Source organism: Dermacentor albipictus, chromosome 2 (assembly GCF_038994185.2).
Source record: "Dermacentor albipictus isolate Rhodes 1998 colony chromosome 2, USDA_Dalb.pri_finalv2, whole genome shotgun sequence".
Lineage (NCBI taxonomy): Eukaryota > Metazoa > Arthropoda > Arachnida > Ixodida > Ixodidae > Dermacentor > Dermacentor albipictus.
The window spans coordinates 84,843,253-84,861,609 of record NC_091822.1 but is presented as its reverse complement, the minus strand read 5'-3'; the positions used below and the strand labels follow the sequence as shown (position 1 = coordinate 84,861,609).

At 45.2% G+C, this 18,357-nt stretch overlaps 1 protein-coding gene and 1 pseudogene across 2 annotated transcripts in view; one reads left to right on the top strand and one right to left on the bottom strand.

Moving 5' to 3' along the window:
* LOC135901456 (uncharacterized) overlaps window positions 1-18,357 on the bottom strand; it is a 276,089-nt gene that overhangs the window by 75,743 nt on the left and 181,989 nt on the right. The gene's annotated exons all lie outside the window — the stretch shown is intronic.
* Window positions 14,384-17,585, top strand: LOC135916874 (uncharacterized; annotated as a pseudogene).

Below are 18,357 nucleotides of genomic sequence, written 5' to 3'. Positions count from 1 at the left end.
AATGAGAAAAAAACGATTAAAGGGAAATGCTGCGCCTAGCATATTATTTTCTTGTAAGTGCACAGCAGAGTATGCCAATGCTATCCTTTTTAAAAAGGGGCTGTTACACCTTCAGTGAACATTCACTAAGTTTCAATTGCCGTGCCTATAGCCTAACCCTTACCCTAACCCTTACTAGTCACACGTGGAGAAGCACCTCATAGCGTCACCACATCAAGATCATGTGAGACTACAGACCCAAACCAGACATTCTCAGCGACCGCAACTAGTTGTTTATAGATACACTTATTTTCTATCTTTTCCTCGTGTCTGCTTTATCGTACAGACTGCTCAGCACTAGAAATGGCGCAAGAGAACCCTGTCATCTTCAAGGCTGCTTCAGCGCCTTTAGGTAGGTTAATGCACTTGGTCGACACCTAACAGGCCAGGCACAGGCCATTATTTTCTGAAGCCTGCGCTCCACTCCTCATAAGTGGATACAAATGTTTGCTAGTGTTAAATTGTGTACCGAACAGTAAATGCACCTGACATTGCGAGTATCACTGTCCAAGTAACACTTCTTCACTCAGTTTTACTGATGTATGTTTTTTATCATACAGATGACCCAGTACCGCAAGTTGCACCTGCCGCACACCACGCTGCTGCGGGTGAGATAAAGCTCTTGGTCAAATTGCTTTGTGAAGCCTACACTCTAGCCCTCATGAGAATACAAATGTTTGCTAGTGCTAAATTACGTACCAAATAATCATGCACAAGACATTTTTTTCCTAGTACAAGCGATGCCTGTTCTCTCTGTTTTACTGATGCACGTTTTTTTTTAATCATGCAGATGACTCAATACCGCAAGATGCACCTGCTACGCCCCCGCCTGCTGCGGGTGAGATAGTGCTCTTGGCTTTATCATTTTGTGAAGCTCACACTACAGTCCTCATAAGTGGAGACAAATGTTTCCTAGTGCTAAATTGTGTACTGAATTATAAATGCACCAGGCATTGGGGTACCACTTACGTAGCTTTCCCTAGTCCAAGTGATACTTGTTCACTGAGTTTTACTGATGTATGTTTTTTTTATTGCGCAGACAACTCAGTACTGCAAGATGCAGCTGCCACACTCCAGGCGTCTGCGGGTGAGATAATGTTATTGGTCCAATTGCTTTGTGCGGCCTACACTCTAGCCCTCATGAGTGAACAGGAATGTTCGCTAGTGCTGAATCAGGTACCAAATAATAAATGCAGCAGGCATTGCGAGTACTGCTGACGTAGCTTTTCTTAGTCTAAGCGATACTTGTTCTGGCAGTTTTACTGATGTATATTTTTTTTATCATGCAGACTACTTGGTACCGCAAGATACACCTGCCATGTCTGAGGGCGTAGGTGAGGATGCTCTTTTTAAACACACAGAAGGCCACACGCAGATGTTATCACTCCCTGAAGCCTACACTGCAGTCCTTATAAGTGGAGACAAGTGTCTGCTAGTGTTGAATTGTGTACTGAATGATAATTGCATTGTACGTACACTGAGCGTACCACCACTCTAGCGTTTCTATAGTGCAAGCGACACTTCCTGTCTTTGTTCTCTTGAAGTGCAGTTCTTTGGCGTGCAGACTGCTCAACATTAAATGCACCACAAGAGGAGGCCAGTACTACCTTTGACCTTCAGCACCTTCAGGTGAGCAAATGCATTTGCTTGAGTAACACTCTAGGCCCCGTGCGGATTCTACTTCTAGGGTAGTGAGGAATAAATGATGTGTTGCACTGTACTTATGGCACGACGTGGGCACTAACTAATGTTCTGCAACTGCATGAATCTGCTCTTTGTGCGATGCCAGATATATCACTAAGGAAAACTTTTAAGTGTTCGTAATCACCTATTTGCTTGCAGGGGCGATGAACAGAAAGCTTTCGAACACTGACGTTCCTGTGACAGACTTGTTTTCTACACCGCGCGGTAAGTTACCAAATGTTGACAGTAATGCGATTATATTGAAGCAATTTAGCCACCCAATAATAATGACGACCCATTTTTGTGATGACACTGATGACTATCGATCGCTTCCAGTCATTCGAATAGAGCATCATTGTCATCACATTGTCGTCCAGCCGTCGCGGCACTGTCTGCCAGGCTAGCAGCTGCCCTAACCAACCCCACCACTACTTTGTGTATTGCGTTGCCATGAAAGTGCTCACAGTGTAGTAATCTCTCGAAATCGCTGCTTGCCAATGCAGGGCACCCCACATTTAGGTTATCTAATCCGTCCCTCAAGGGAGAGTTCACAACCCATACGCTGGTGTTCATGCTGGCTGGACTGATGACTCGATGGAAGCAGGCTGTTGCTTATCAGTTTATTTGCAAATCTCCTTCATACAGCGTATTTATTGTGTGCTTGCTTTTGGTGCATTAGTTTAAAGCAATATTTAGGCATAAGTGGCATGAAAGCTAGGAAATGTCAACATTACTGCTGTGAAATAACAATTACATAAGAACATTCAGTTATAGGATTGCGTTTTGGTTTAACCTTTCGTAGTTTTTTTGCGTTTTATGAGTATGCCACTTATATTTGGTGCCCTATTAACCTTTTCTGCCTTTGTTCCTTTACCAGCTTCTTTTGGTGCTCAGCAAGTAAAACAGTGCATTTTCGATGCCCTCAGGAGAGCAGAAGCTGCAGGTATCATAGTTAATGCAGTGGTCACTGAAATGGGCCCAGGAAACAAAGCAATTTAGAGGCTTTGTGGCTTCTGTGCTCCGAAATATGGCAAGCCCCAGACGTCATGTCACCACACCTGTGGCAGTGGGCGACGGCTGCATTTTCTAGCGGATTCGCCTCACCTACTCAAAAATTTGAGAGGTCATCTGGTCAGGGGCCAGAAAATTATCCTGGATAAAGCGACAGTTGCCAGGCATAAACCTCCCAGCAACAAGGTCAGTCTGCAAAATGCATGATAGCTCTTTACCTGATACACCACACTGTGAGGGATATTTAAGGCGTCCGGTTACTCTCCAGATGTCTTCAGAGCTATAAACTGATGTTTACAGATGCCATAATAATCAAACAAATGAGTCTACTGTAACTTGTTTTTGTTTTTTGCAGGTCTCTCTTGAACTTGTTCACAGGCTTGCACTATAGTCGAGACGCACAAACAGAAGCTAATGCCACATCTAAAGACCTGTAACCTAGACCCAAATCATTAGGAAAAGATGAATGTCGCCTCGGCACATTCACTCATGCATCATAGCACAGGTGCGGCCTTGTGGTACCTGGTTGGCAAAGCCCTGCTGCCAAACACAGTTCTGACAACCGCATTTTTTATTGACCAAGTATACTCTTGGTTCACAATAATGACGTCATGCACAAGAAAGACTGCATTAAGTGATCTTTGCCCCCATAAAGCAGACAATGCCATGCAGTTTCTGCAAGACTTCATTGCTTTATTCACAGGGCTCATGATAGCTGAGAAGACTGGCAAAGGAGCCTGGAAACCTATGCAGGCTGGCGCTGTTTTGTCAATCGTTGCTGCTTTCGCTTTGCGAAAGTGCTACATTATGAAGCAAGCTTTCAAGTTTTTGATGCTGAGTCGACTGAGCCAGATACCTTTGAACATTTGTTTAGCTCAGTCAGGTTTAAAACACCTGTGCCCCGTGCCAGGGAGTTTCAATCTATATTTGGAGTGATTGTGTTGGCTCAGTTTTCGCAACCTAGTCGGAGCGGCTCATATAGCATTGACGACTCGCAGGATCTTGTCCTTTTTGAGAGATAGGGATCTCATTGCTGACCTTAAAGAAGATGCAGATGAAGTTGTCGATGTCGATGGTGGCATTTTTGAGCTTTGTCAAGAGGAGCAAGACAATCTAGAATAATTCTCGCTCTATATTGCATATGCTGTAATACATAAGCATAAGCTGTGCCTATGTCCTATGTCCATAAGTCCTGCCTAACATTCGTTTTATAGCGGCGTTGCTTATTTCCTCTCCAGGATGAATGGATTTACACTGGAGTGCATATAACTTTTTCCACTTTGTATTCCTCTTACCTATTTCTTTTTTTATTTCATCATGCTGTGTTTTTTTTTTCATTCTGAAAGTTGCAAGCGCGGATGGGAATTAGACGTGAGACCGTGAATTTTGGGGCTTTGAGTCTCTAAAGGAAAAGGAAGAGGCACTGCAAGATTTGTGTGGAGTAACCCTGCAAGCCTTCTGCCTTCTTCTGAACATGTTGCCACCACCGAGGTCAGGTGCAATGCGATGTCAAGTGAAGACAAGCTGTGCTTCTTCGCGGCCAAGCTGCGACTTGGGATAACATACAGTGCCCTAGGAGCAGTATTCAGTGTTACAGCCACAACAGCATCAACCGTGTTCAGGCAAACGCTTGGTATTCTGAGCATTGCCGTGAAGAACTGGGTCTTCATCCCTTCCCGGGAAATAATCAAGCTTTCTTTGCCTGACCCATTTAAATAAATATATCCAAATTGTATCTTAATAATAGATTGCACAGCGATCCGCACAGAAGCACCCTCAAATCCAGATTGTCAGCACATGCTATATTCACGTTAAAAAGGAGGATACACACTGAAGGTCTTAATAGGCATAATTCAGATGGCATAAGTTTCACATCCAATGACGAATAAACTGAAACTGAAGATGTACGGAGGACGACACACCGATTCGTTCATAACTCAAGACTCTGGCTTCCTGCAGCTTCTTAAACCAGGGGACTTAATGTTAAATGACAAAGGATTTCCAAGCATCTGAATAACTGTAGAGGAGAGTGGTGCGGTGCTACTCATACTTCCCTTTAATTCAGGAGACAACTGTCTCCATACGACATGGAGAATACATACGAGATTGCTTCTGTGCGCATCCATGTACAAAGAGTAATCCAAAGTTGAAGATTTATCATATCCTATGGAACACAGTACTGCTAAGTCTGGTCCCGCACATGAACAAAGTCATTTCAGTGTGTGAACTGGGTGCTCCATGTGAGTGCCCATGTGAGTGCCCATTATGGGTGCCCCATGTGAACATGGAGGCACCCATAATTAAGTAGGTGCTTTGCTTCTGGTAATGTCAGTAAATTGGTTTATTCGCTTGGATTCATTTTCTGCAGTTTCATGTTAGCGTCAAAGTGACTTGACAACTGCAATCATGTTTTCGTTAATGAATAAATGTGTACAATAATTGCAGCATTAAGTGTTCTGTGCTTAAATTTTATTTTGTGGTGAGAGGTTCTACAATTGTCACCTTGTGTTTTGGCACTGCATATGCGTGCATTCTCCTTATCTTACAAAGCTGCAAAATGCTGAAATGGAAGCACTGAATACAAGCCAACGCATGGTACCCGAATGATAACACAGCATTTAGCTCTTGTCTATTGAATGCAAACTATGAAGTGCAAGGTTTGCGCCAGCAGCCCAGCATACTAAATAAAAGTACATGACAATAAATATTAATCATTAGCAATGGAGGCTTGACAGTTGCCCTTCCTGGCAGACAAAGCTGTATCCAGTAGGCAAGCAAATGCTCGACAAGATGTTTGACAGACTACACGTGTGATTGATTTGCATTTCAATTTATAAGATAACCATACCACAGCTAAGTGAAGTCAGTATTACAACACAGACGACCAATAACGAATCAGTGCTTGAAGCCGTAAGGCAGCAAAAGCTACAATAAAAGCAAAAAGTTATAGGCACATAAAGCTGCTTACATGTATGAACGCGAAAGCATTAGCATAGTCGTAAGGAAACGCATACGCGTCCATCCATTCTCTGCTTTAGTCTCGCAGGTCGTGTGAAGACCTCATGCCACTCATGGCAGAGCCCAGACTGTCCAGATTTCAAACAGGACAAATCTGCCAGCATTTCAAGTACTCCTGCAACCATTGCATGCGCTTACTACGAGCCAGCCGCAATAGAACCAAAGAGAAGACACCAAGACTCGAGAGTCTTTAGCATTTATACATTTTAAAACAGATTTGTGTGTCTCCGCCAAAGTCAAGCTGCAGAACACTTGAGTGGGTCAACAGGTCTGACTACCTACATCGCTGTGGGGTGCACACCAGGTGGACCAAGCGCCTGCAATATCTGTGCAAGCGATACAGCTTTTTCTCCGACCCTGTGAGAGACAAGCAAGCGCAAGTGGGCCCTGGCTGTCGGTACCCAAGTCCGCGAATGAGAAAGGGAGATGTGGAGGCAGGCGATGGATATGAAGCCAACGCTTGAGTTGTACAGGAGTTCCAAGCAGGAAATTCGAATGGAGCGGCTGTTTGACAATGGCATGGGCAGCAGCCTTCTCTTCGAGGCACGAGCGGGAGCTCTACGCACTCTTGCCTACCGGCAGCACTTCAACTCAAGTCTCCAGAGCACAACGTGCAGGATGTGTGGTGTGGGCGAGAAAACTGCGGAGCAGCTCATCCTGCGCTGTGCTGGCCTCTCACCGACTCCAGGAGGGGGTGTTACGCTGGCGCAGGCGCTCGGTTTATGAACAAGACGAACGCTGAAGTGACAGTAACTAAGTAACGACTCTCTGAATGGTGGGTGGCAATACGCCGCACTAGACTCAGACTGACTATGCCACACTCTTGTGGGCACAGTACTCCTGGGCTGTGATGTATATGTTGTGTGTGTGCAACGTTTTCTTCTCTTTTTGTTCCGGCTAGGACACACGGTGTGACCGCTCGATACAAAGGACAAAGCCACAGTATCTATCCATCTATCTAGTGGCGCCGCTCGCAGTGGTGGGGTAGCCTATTGGCCTCGAGCTCCACCACTGGAAAAGCTGGCGCCACCGTCGGCGTGACGTGCTAGGAGGGATCACGTGGACATAGCGGCCGAGTCGGCTGCTTCGGGCGCGCCGAAGCGAGCTGAAAACGAGTTTAAATTCCCTCGTACGCTGCGGTCCTCATTTAGTGGCGAAATTTTCCCGCTTCGAGTGTCTCCTTTACAACGCTTGAAAGCACTACAATAGGTAGTGGCTGCCTTTGAAGGCGCGCAACATGGTAGGCTACTGCTCGGTGCCGCAGGGCCGGACGCACGTAACGGAGGCCGGTGTCGGCCTTATTCACACGTAGCCGCAGGACAAGAAGCTGTGTGAAGCTTGGCTCGCGAAACATAAAACCGGCAGTCATCGGCTACAACTCGGGTATGCAGCAAGCACAGACGCGAGGAAGATTTCTGCTACGGCGCCCGGTCTGCGATGTTCTCAAAACGCGCACTGAGACGCTCGCCTGAGTCCGCTGCCCGACTAATGTCATGACGGTTTGGTCTATGAACTTGTCGATACTATAGATACTGCCAAGTTCAGTGGAGTGGAAAGGCAGCGGTGAGAAGCACATCTAAAGAAAGCATGGCATATGGTCATGTTTGTGTTATGAATTAATGCACTGGATTACAAAAAAGGAGCAGCGGGAAATTGCACGCTGAGAACGCCGATAAACATACAGTGCGACGCAACTCGAGAAATAGTATTGAAAGGTCAAAGAATTTAGAAGAAAAAAAAGATGGCATCGTCGCGACGGCACATCACAGTCCCCGTAGGCGTCGAAGTCTCTACAATGAAATTATTTTTGAACAGCTCTGATAGCGCCCACGCAACAGTGGTTGCCTGTATACTGTCAAATGCTCATATTTTGCGGCCTAAAGCTCATGGCACGGTGCGAAAACGCGCGCGCGGAGAAAGCGAAACAGTGCGCGGACAAGCATGCAGACGCGCAGTCGGTCGCTGCGAATCTGCGCGATCGCTGCATTGAGGCTTCATTCTATTACGCTCCATTTAGTTATACGCACACTATAAGAACATATTTCACATAGTTTGCTCTCGGCGTTTACCTACCTTTCACGCAAGAAGCCGGTTCGGGAGACTCCATCGCGGCGACCGCGCGCAGTGGCGTTCACTGTACGTATTCGGTAAAGAGATAGCGGCTGTAAACGATTGTGTGCTTTCAGCTTGCCCAAGATTATTATTTAGACTGTAAGAAACTTCTCTCGTTTCGAAAGTACTTACAGAAATGTCCGGGAGAGCTCGCGCGTGGTGTTTTCAGTGAGCGCTGACAGCAAAACCTATGAGGAGCGCGTCACGTGATCCCTCATACTACGGCATCGAGGCGCTTCCGATAGAGGGCGACTCCGTAACTCCTCGCCGCCAATAGCCGCGTTTGCATGAATGCAACAGTGTCGCATCGCATGACATTTCTATCGCATCGCATTCATGTAAACAACAGTAATGCACTAAGAAGGCATATCGCATTAATGCGCCAGGCGAAGGTAGATTTACGGGCGCGAGTCGACTCTCGCGGAGCATGTAAACAAAGGATCGTCGCATTAGGCATTATGGGAAGGAATTAGCTGCAAGACTGCCGCACTGGTGAAACTGGGAAACAGCAACGCTTGAAGCAGAAGCAAAATGGTGTCCCCCACGGCAACTTCGCTCGCCGCAGCGTGCTCTACGCCAACCTATTTCTCCGCAGTGGAAACCACTGCTTTCTTTGCAATCATATCTGAATTAAATAGTGGTGAGCTGTTAGATTCACGCCACAAGAGAAATCAAGTTTATTTCGCAAAGGCTCAAGAAATGGCTCTAATTGGATATGTACGGACTTGGCAACAGCTGCGTACCTACTGGAAAAATCTAAAAGGGAAATACAACAAGGTAAGTTGTCTTGCTGAGCTCACTGATATTCTGAAAGGCTTTGCCGGACTCACACTCATGTCTCGAGAAAAATTTCTTGCTGGGAAAGAGCTACAAATGTTCAGCGGCGCAGCGCCACCTAAATGGAGATCGTATAAAAAACTAAGCGCCAATCTCTGCCACCGTTCCATGGTCAAGGCCCATCAATATGGCCTTGACAGTTATGCTGTCAGTGTCGCCGACGAGGACGACACAGGTAAAACAAGTGGAACGGCTTTTTTTCTCCCGTGTGTTCAACCTCTCAGCTCAGCATTCTCGCGTGCACAGTTTTATTTGAAGCTGCACCCCATTTTAAGCTGATGCAAGACCAGTCGATGAAGGCTGCCAAGGCGAAATTCCTGGACAAACGCTCATTATATTATTATATGATATCGTAATATATATATATATATATATATATATATATATATATATATATATATATATATATATATATATGTGTGTATATATATATATATATATATATATACACACACATAATGGCGAGCGATGGTGAGCGCACCACCTACTTCCACGCGCTCACCACCGTTCACTTTAGAAACGTTAAAAACGAGTGCGGGCATAAGCGTACTGAGTGTGCAAATCTGTGCTCTGAACCAGTAGCAGCAACAACTAGTAAAGCTGCATTCTCCGGATGAAACAAATTCTCCTGATGAAATTGTAATCTCCCATCATTTGGCACTTAAACATTAAGACAAGCAACCCAAGTTTCATGATTTCATTTATTGCAAACGCTGAAGACATTTGCATCACTGGCCAAGGGTGTTTTATTGTGCAATGAAAAGGGGCCTTATGTTAAAAAACTGGAGCTAACGGTCAGGAAGCAAAAGCAATAGGTGTGCAAGCATACAATATTTGTGTACATGGAAACAGAAAGAGCAGAACAAGAAGCAATTAATTAGGCTTGTAGCAAAGCAGAACAAGAAATTGAGAAAATAAAATGTGAGCAAAGGAGTTGTTTTACACATAAATGAAATGAGCAGATGTATATTTAACGGTGAGGTATGCAATGACACCATCATCTTTTTCAATTCAGGTCACAGTGATGACAAGAGGCGTTCGCATTTTGACAGCCTCGATTCACCTGGTGGCAGCAAAACCTCCGAAATGAGCTCAAGTCGTAAGTGGTGTTTTCTTAATGGTACAGTCTGTGTTGTTAGCAATGGAGTAGTTCAGTTCCTACAGGCACAGATGGAAGAGAGGACAGGTGAATGTTTATACATGTGCACATACCACATGGAATGTTTTTATATGTACATGTGATGGCATAACATGGAGCCGCTGATCATGTTGCACTCCACGTTTCCTTTTTCTACGCTAGTCCAGTACCCGTGGGGAACCAAACATTTCGTAAGCTCGCGTCCAACGGCCAAAGTAGAAATGACTTCAGCGACGTCATCTTGCTGCTGTCTTTACACACCCACACATTTGCGTAAGGCACATAGTGGTTCTTCTTGCATAAGCACATTGGTTCCCCCGATTGTACTTTGCATAATCATCAACAATGCTAGGTAGACAGCTACCAGCATAATGGTTTTCGTAACATCAATGCGCCGGATCCACTTCATTTATTGTTCTGGATGCAACAATTTCAAATGGCTTTCCCATGTGATGTGACAGTATGGCCAAAAACGAAGGTTTTCCTATGTTTATGGTGATTACCGTAGTGCACTGTTTCTTGCAGCAACTACTGGCTCTACCATGCCACCAGCAAAGCGGTCCAGGAACAGCACCTTGGCACTGCCTGAGTTATTGGAGCAGCAGCATCAAAGTACAGCTGCACTTCTTCAAGAACGAAACAAAGTTCTGTTTAGGCAGCGGAAAGAGCTCCTACAACAGAAAAATCATAATTTCAAAGATGTAATGGCGGGAATTACGGCATCATTCCTTCAAGGAAACGAAGCCATGATGGCACAATTCGTCAGGCAGCCTGTGCCAGCATTTGGCCAGCCTTCAGCACCATTTGGGCAGATGCCACATCCCTTTTCATTTAGCCAGCCTCTCCAGCAAGAAGGACTTTCTCTTTTCTACACAACACCCTCAGGATCAAGGCAGCAGCCCGAGTGAAGCAGTGAAGTGAGGGAGCTGTACTTCTAACAAATAAACACTGCTTTTAAAAACCGTGCTTAAAACTCTGTTTCATTTGACTGTCTTCAGAACTTCACAATATACAATTCCCTACGATGCAGACCGAAGTGTAAAGTTCTCAGCCGAAAAATTGCAGAGGAAATCTCGCACTTCACTAACAGAGCTTGTGTGCAGAGGTCTGGTTGAAGGCTGCTGGCAAAGCTCATCTTCAGATGACTTAACATCACCAATCCGTGTATCACTTACTGTCTCTCCTCTCTCTACACAAAAATTGTGCAAAATGCATGCAGCTACTGTGACGTCGGCATAAATTCGTAATTTATGTCGGCTCGCTTCAGTAGCACTCTCCATCGCCCCTTTAGCCTCCCAAAGGCATGCTCCACAAGATTGCGACCGCTGCTGTGGAACACATTAAATGATTCCTGCTCATTTGAGAGGTGTATCCCTTCGGCATCCAAGGCAAACCATGATATGCAGGATCCCCCAATAGCATGAGTAGGATTGAACAGCCATTCAACATGATTTCTTGGCAACAGCTCCTCACTCCTTTGGAACAGTGACGACAGCCTCAACACAGATGCATCAGGTGAACTTCCTGGGGCATTGCAGGTAACACTGCGAAATCTGAAACATACATACTAGACACATAATTACAATTAGACACATGGTAAGAATATAGTTTCCAGCAACAAGGGCTCTTCTATGACAACTTACAAGTGAACTGTCCTTGTGCAATCTATTCACCAACATTAATTGGCCAGCTCTAATGCAGTCCTTGCTACAGAAAAACAACAAACTATGGTGCAAGAAACGAGCTTGTGGGAGGAAAGGCAACTGGCTCCCATGTTTGCTGGGAGAAAACTCCCAAGAGAAAAAGAGAGCTGAATGCTTTGTGAAATGAAACTTACCGCCCTCGGTCATCTACTACAGCCTGCACATTGTACTATGTCCACATTTTTCTGTTCACAAAGTCACGATATCCATTCTTTAGTGCCATGATAGGGATATGAGTACCATCGATGGCCCCAAATATTTGAGGGAGGTGGTACCTTGCTTCAAAGTTCCTGGCAATAGCTTCAGCTTCTGTGGCAGTAGGGATGCTTATAGGCTTGTTCAGGTAATGCTGTGCAAGCGACTGGCAGAACATGTAAACACAATTTTTGACGCTGCTTTTGTGAACACCAAGTTGATTTTCTGCCACTCTGTATTCACTGCAGCTGGCCATTTCGAAAAGGGCAACAGGTACTCTCTTTTGCACTGGTAGTGGTTGTCGCACACATTATGTCTTTGACGACATGAATGGTTCCAAAAGTAAAACAAGTTCGCTGAATGAAGCTCGGCTCATTTTAATGTTATCTTTCCAGTCCTCGTCGGTGAACTGTGCTGCCACGATGCGGTCCCACCAGTCATTAGAACGAGTCTTCATCCAGACACTTCTCTGCTTCCATTCTTTTTCCAGCAAAGACCCCATAACAAAGGTGAGAAACCATGAAATATTTCGAAAAAAGCTGCTAATGCAAAGTAGCACATAAATAATATACTTATTAAAATGTACACAAACGCCACATGAAGTGTCAAATGTTGCTTGCAAGAGCAGTGCATCCAAATGCAACAGAAGACAGCACTGGGTGATGTGTGCGCTGTGGGACGATCAGTGAAATTAAGAACTTTTGAAGCCTGAAGAACGTGCTGCTCCCATGGCAGAAGCTGTTGTGATATGAATAAAGAAATCTTGATGTTTACCACTAACTTCCAGAGTTGACGCATTTATTTTGGTCAGTTAGAATACATGTACAGGCCACACAAAAGCAAACATTGTGATTGTGCACCGCAAAAGAAAGCATCCAGTACTTTTCTCACTCGATGCAAAGCAAAGCAATCGCTTTTGTCCTTTTTCGGCTATCGCACGCAATAATGTTCTACAAAGCGCTTCAAAGACTTCATCCCGAGCGTACCAGCCACAGCGCTGGCAGCGAAAGAAAGCGCTTCTACACTGGGGAATCCGGCGTCTACAGCGAACGGAATTCTCCTGCCGCTGAAATTCGCATCGTTCACACAGCTTGCCCACCGCGCCGCCGGAACTCCCAACCAGACCCTTGTCGCGTCGTCAACCCCACCGCAGCTGCATGGAGCTTTGACAGGTGTTTCTCTCTGCTGCATCTAGTTTTGATACTCGGTGGCGCAAACTGATTTTAGCGATCTGTAGTCAACAAAATAGAGAAAGCGTGACGGAAATGATGCAAGCAGCGTGACAAGGACGATGTGTTGAGCGGATGACAGCTACTAAGCCCGTGGGCTCAACTCCGACAATCGGCGCTGCCTCAGCGCAAAACCAACCTCCCGTTTCTATACCCCGTTTCCTACATCAGGTGCAACGCTGTGGAAGCTACGCAAGTAGTGCGGCCACCAAAATTTATCACTTCACGCGATGCGTCTATTCTTTTTTTTGTCAACACGTGAACGAACATCTCGAAGCACTTCCCTGTACTTTTGGGTCAGGCTCACGAACACGTAGTCAGAATTTGGCAGCCAGCTGACCTGATCCCCGGCCTCAGATGGATGTTTTCAATCGCGAATTTGCGCTAAAGCTCACCCACTCAATGATAATATCTGGACCGTGTGACGGCTATTGTTGCCGATCACAACGCGAGTCCTGTCGAAAATATTTCGTTACGAACGCCACTCGTCTTCGTACACTGCTTCGGTACACTGCTTGGTTTTGGGGAGTACTAGCAGGCTTAAATTCTCTCATCAACAAGTATAGCACAGTGTCTGCCTAACAGGATCCTTTAGATATGTTCTCACCTTGTATGACAACCAAATCGTTGACGGCAGAGCATGTTGCCAAACCTATTGCGTGCGCAAGTGCTTTCATGTAGGCCGACCGGATCCAACGACGTCGCTGCTGATGCGGCATGCCGGCGACAGCGTACAAGATGACGTGAAAGTTGGTCCATACCGACAAAAGTAGCATAAGGTGGAGACGGAATGCTGCATTCCCAAGCATTTTGCACAAGCATCAGGCTCTCGGTAGTCAGTACAGTCGGCACTCTGCCACCAATGTGCATTCGGCCGACTACCGGAAACAAGTTGCACCGGAAGTTGGCTGCACTTCCCTCACACGACACCATGTGGCGCTACGTTCTCGCAAGAGTTAATGCGCTACATGTAAACAGCGTTGCATTGCATTTCCCAAATGCGCCACTGTCGCATTCATGTAAATGGGGCTTATAGCGCCTTGTGTCGCCTTGCCAGGGCAGTGCGATTGTCTGCGGCCGTCAGCCCCACGTGACAGCAGCACGGCAACATCGAGAAAGTTGGTCACGTGTGCAACGTGCGATTTGACAGCAATCTGACGCCGCGCGTTTAAGGTGAGGATAGTCGTACGACAAACTGGCATCCAAATTCGCATCATGTGTCAAAGCTGTATGCAAAATGCTTGCGCATTATACTAAACGTTTGGTGTTAACACCGTAGAGTTAGTAAGAAGATTTGCCAACGAAATAGTCTTGGCACGACGTCACGTGCTACACTCTAAAAACAAATTGGGTTTTGGGTAGTCTTTCTAAAGCGTGCTTTCGTCATGTGAAAATTTCCTGCCATCAAATAACTTCCTCTTGTGTTTTCAGACCGCAACACTAAGTTCAATGCCTCTGTACTCAACGAGGTGGACTACAATAATGATCCGATCAATCGTAGGTGCAAGAGTAGAACCCGAAGTACAGATGCATTTTGTATTCTCTGCAACTGCACCATTTCTTGTGTGCAACATGGAGCAGTAGCAGTGAAGCGTCATGCAGGGATGAAGAAACACATTCATGCAGCTGCTAGACACAGAGGCCAGGACGGGAATCTTTATTCACCCAAATTGGTGCAAGGCACACTGGGATTCTCTAATGGGTCTGGTAATGCATCACTTGAGTACCAAGTCAGCAAGGCAGAAACTATTTTTGCTTTGTTTGTTGTCGCCAAGGGAATTCCTTTTTAATAGGGAGACACGGCAACTTCGATTTACCGCTGCATGTTCCCCGACAGTGACAGGCAAAAAGTTTAGCTGCGGAAGGATGAAATTGGCACGCATTGTATCAGATGGACTGGGTCCCTACTTCAAAGGACAAGCTATGCAAGCCAAATGTTTATTATTCCATTATGATCGATGAAACACCAAAGCCAGAGCTAAGGGCGCAGCAACTAGATGTCGTGGCACGTTGCTTCTCCAGCAGCCAACAGGAAGTTGTTGTAGAGCATGTTCAGTCATTCGATCTTGGCCGTGAAACCGCTGAAATAATTGTTGGCTGTATAGAAGAAGCAATTACAGATCTGCCAAAACAAGGGCTTGTTTCATTTTTCAGCGATGGGCCTACTGTTATGAAGAGCGCAAAGAACAAGCTTCAGAAGCATGTGGCACTAAGCTTAGTCGCCATTGGCAACTGTAATGTCCATAAGGTTCATAATGCATTTGGAAAAGGCTTGGACACATTTGGCTTGGATGTCGAAGAAGTAGTAAGAAACATCTATTACTACTACTTTAAAGGTGCTGTCGGCGCTAAAGCACTGACAGAATGCCAGGAGACCTTAGGAATGCCTTCTCATGTATTTCTATGCCACGTTTCTAATCGCTGGCTGACACTACAGGATTCGTTGTGCCGTGTTGAAGAACAGTGTGAAGCACTTTGTATGTATTCTCTTAACCCTTTGAGGGTCGATTTTTTTTTCGCCATATGCGACCGCACAGGGTCGATTTTATTATTGCAGATTCCAATTCTTCTTAGGGACTTATTTCGAAAAAATGTACCTCAATTTTTTTAGGGTGACCGTAAAGTGAGAAAAAAAGTATATTGCATTGGTATGTATGTACTCTTCATTTATGTATAGCAATAAAAAAGGAAATAAACTTATAAGAATTAAAAATTTCATGCATTTTTATACACATAGTTCAAGGCCTTGAAAATGCGCACACGAGAATATTTCGCAAGACTCGAATGTTCCTGCTCTTGCACTAATGTGTACATCCATAGCATAATGGAACTGCGTAGGTGCGCGCACTCAAGAAAACTGTGCGGTTGTGTGCCCGTCAAAAAAGCACATGTGACAAACTTCAGCTAATCTTCATCTTATCGCCAACCAGAGGCAATTAGTTTTTGCGAATGTCAAAAAAAAAAGCTACAGAAATGCATGCACGGCGGCATCTTTCCTATGCGCACCCCTGTGAGCACTAAACGAGTGAGAAAGAAGTAGTCGCTTTTGGGCGATTAATAATGAGATAGCCATCAGTTTTGCGAGCACAAGAAGCCGAAACCGCCCGCGGAACAAAACCCGAATCGCCGCCTGCCCGTGCGTGCGTGCGCCAATGCGCGAACGGTAGTATATGGACGCCCCGGAGCAAACTAGCTCTAAAAGAAACCATGCAACGAAAATAAAACGAGGGGGGCGCACGAAAGCGATTCCCTATATTCCCACACAGTGGCAGCACATGACAGAAATGAAAAAGATAGGAAATTGGCGCGCTTTTTAAACGTACGGACGGTGCCGTAAATATACGGCTTCGACCATTTCTGCACTTGTTCGCGGCGTTGTATATTTACGTCATTTACCCTCGAAGGGTAAAGGGAAATACATCAAAACAACGATACCACAGTCGAAGCCTCCACCACAAGCTTGTGTCAGCATTTTCTGAGAAGCAACTTTTGCCTAAAGTGTTGTTCTTAAAGAACTGTGCGCAGCTTTTTAGTGGATTTCTGCTGCTGTTTCAAATGCAAGAGCCACTCCTGCATATACTTCACAGAGAACTAATTGCTCTAGTCCGGCGAGTCCTAAGTCGGTTTCTGCATCATAAGGCGTTTGCAGAAAAGAGCGTTGAAGAACTGAAAAGGCTAGACGTGACGGATTCATCCTTTTGAAAGTCAAAACCTGAAGTTCGTACAGACACCGAAAAATCAATGGGAATTGAGTGAGAAGAAGCGGTTTTATCTTGGAGCACAGGCTTTCTACTTGGCCTGTGCCAAGGACCTTCTTCATAAGCTTCCGATTGACAATCGAGTTCTTAAATGCGCCAGCCTCCTCAGTTTACAGTCAACAAATGTTGAGTCCGAAGTGCGATCACTAAAATACCTTGTGCCGCAGCTTCCTCAAGTAATCAAGAATGAAGAAGCTTTGTCTGTAATTGATGAGTGGTATATGCTGAAGTCTGATTCCAATGGTCCCCTTCTGGCCCTTGAAAATGAACGAATTGATGCTCATTGGGCCAAAATATTTGAATAGAAGACTGTTGGAGGTCAACCGAAGCATTCGTTGTCGTCAAAGCTCATGAAGTGTCTGCTGTGTCTACCGCATGGCAATGCAGACTGCGAACGAGGGTTTAGTGAAAATAAACGCTTGTACGAAAACTACTACTCATTATGCATCACAAGCATTAATGGACTGCACCAGAAAAAACGTACCTTCGCCGCTATGATGGAGATGCCAGCAAAGTGTAAGGAGATCCAGAGCCCGATATGCAGAGAGAACTGCAAGTGCACATCAGTCGGAAAGAAGGAAAAGGTTTGCAGGCAAAGACAGTGGTGCACAATGGAAGAATACTATCTTCCACCGTGCACTGGTGCTGACATTGTCGACGAAAAGTGGCTCCGGAAGAGCTCGGAAGAAAAGGTCACCTCATGTAGGGCATTGCTGAAGCGAGCAGAAGACATCATTTCTTCTGGACTGAATTCTAAGAGCCTGGAAGAAGTTGAAGGTGGGAATACATTATTAGCTGAAGGCAACTCCACTTTGAGCTCTCACAGCTGGAAGAACTGAACAAGGCGAGCAAAAAGCAGTAAATGCTGAAAAATGCACATCTTTGTTTAGTAAATAAAAAAAAAGTCAAAAGACACCCCTTGCAGTTTGGTGTTTGGACTTTTAGTATACTTTAATAAGCTGTACATCCTCCTTCATTTGCAGTACTGCATTAAATCTGATGGTCTGGTTCATTTCTTCGTGAAGACTTAATCTGGTGATAGAGAACTATGACAAATATGGCTTTACAGAACTGTGGCAGTCATCAAAGCCTTAGTTTTAGTGGTCATGAGAGAGGTATCCCTGTGCAATTAGTTGCTACTCCGATTGCTGCTCCAAAATGAAGTTCTCATATAAAGTTGCTCCAAAGCAGCATTTTCTCTGCTCCAAAAGTTGCAGTGGCTGGATCACCACTGCGAATGTCTATATGGTCGTGGAGACTACTTTTAAATAAAGTACGCCATTTGTCATATAGTCGCACTGGCTCACTTTCATTTGACTCAGCCTCGTATATTTTGCAGAACTCGTGTTTTTTATGTGTGCTCTGTGTTGCGACTATAACTTCGGTGCAATCACTCACAATACACGACTCGTTGCCGCTGCGCCTGCGCAATACATTGGAACAAAGAACAACATCTTCGAGATTTTTCCTTCGCCGTTGCATTTGCACAAAAATGTAAACAAGGTTCTTGAATGACAGAGTTTTATCAAAACTAAAATATTTGTCCTCAACTTGTTCATTTCACAGCCTTTTTATATGAGCAGCATGCAGTGCTTTGCTGGTTTCCAACTGATATAGTTATAAAGTTCGTGTGA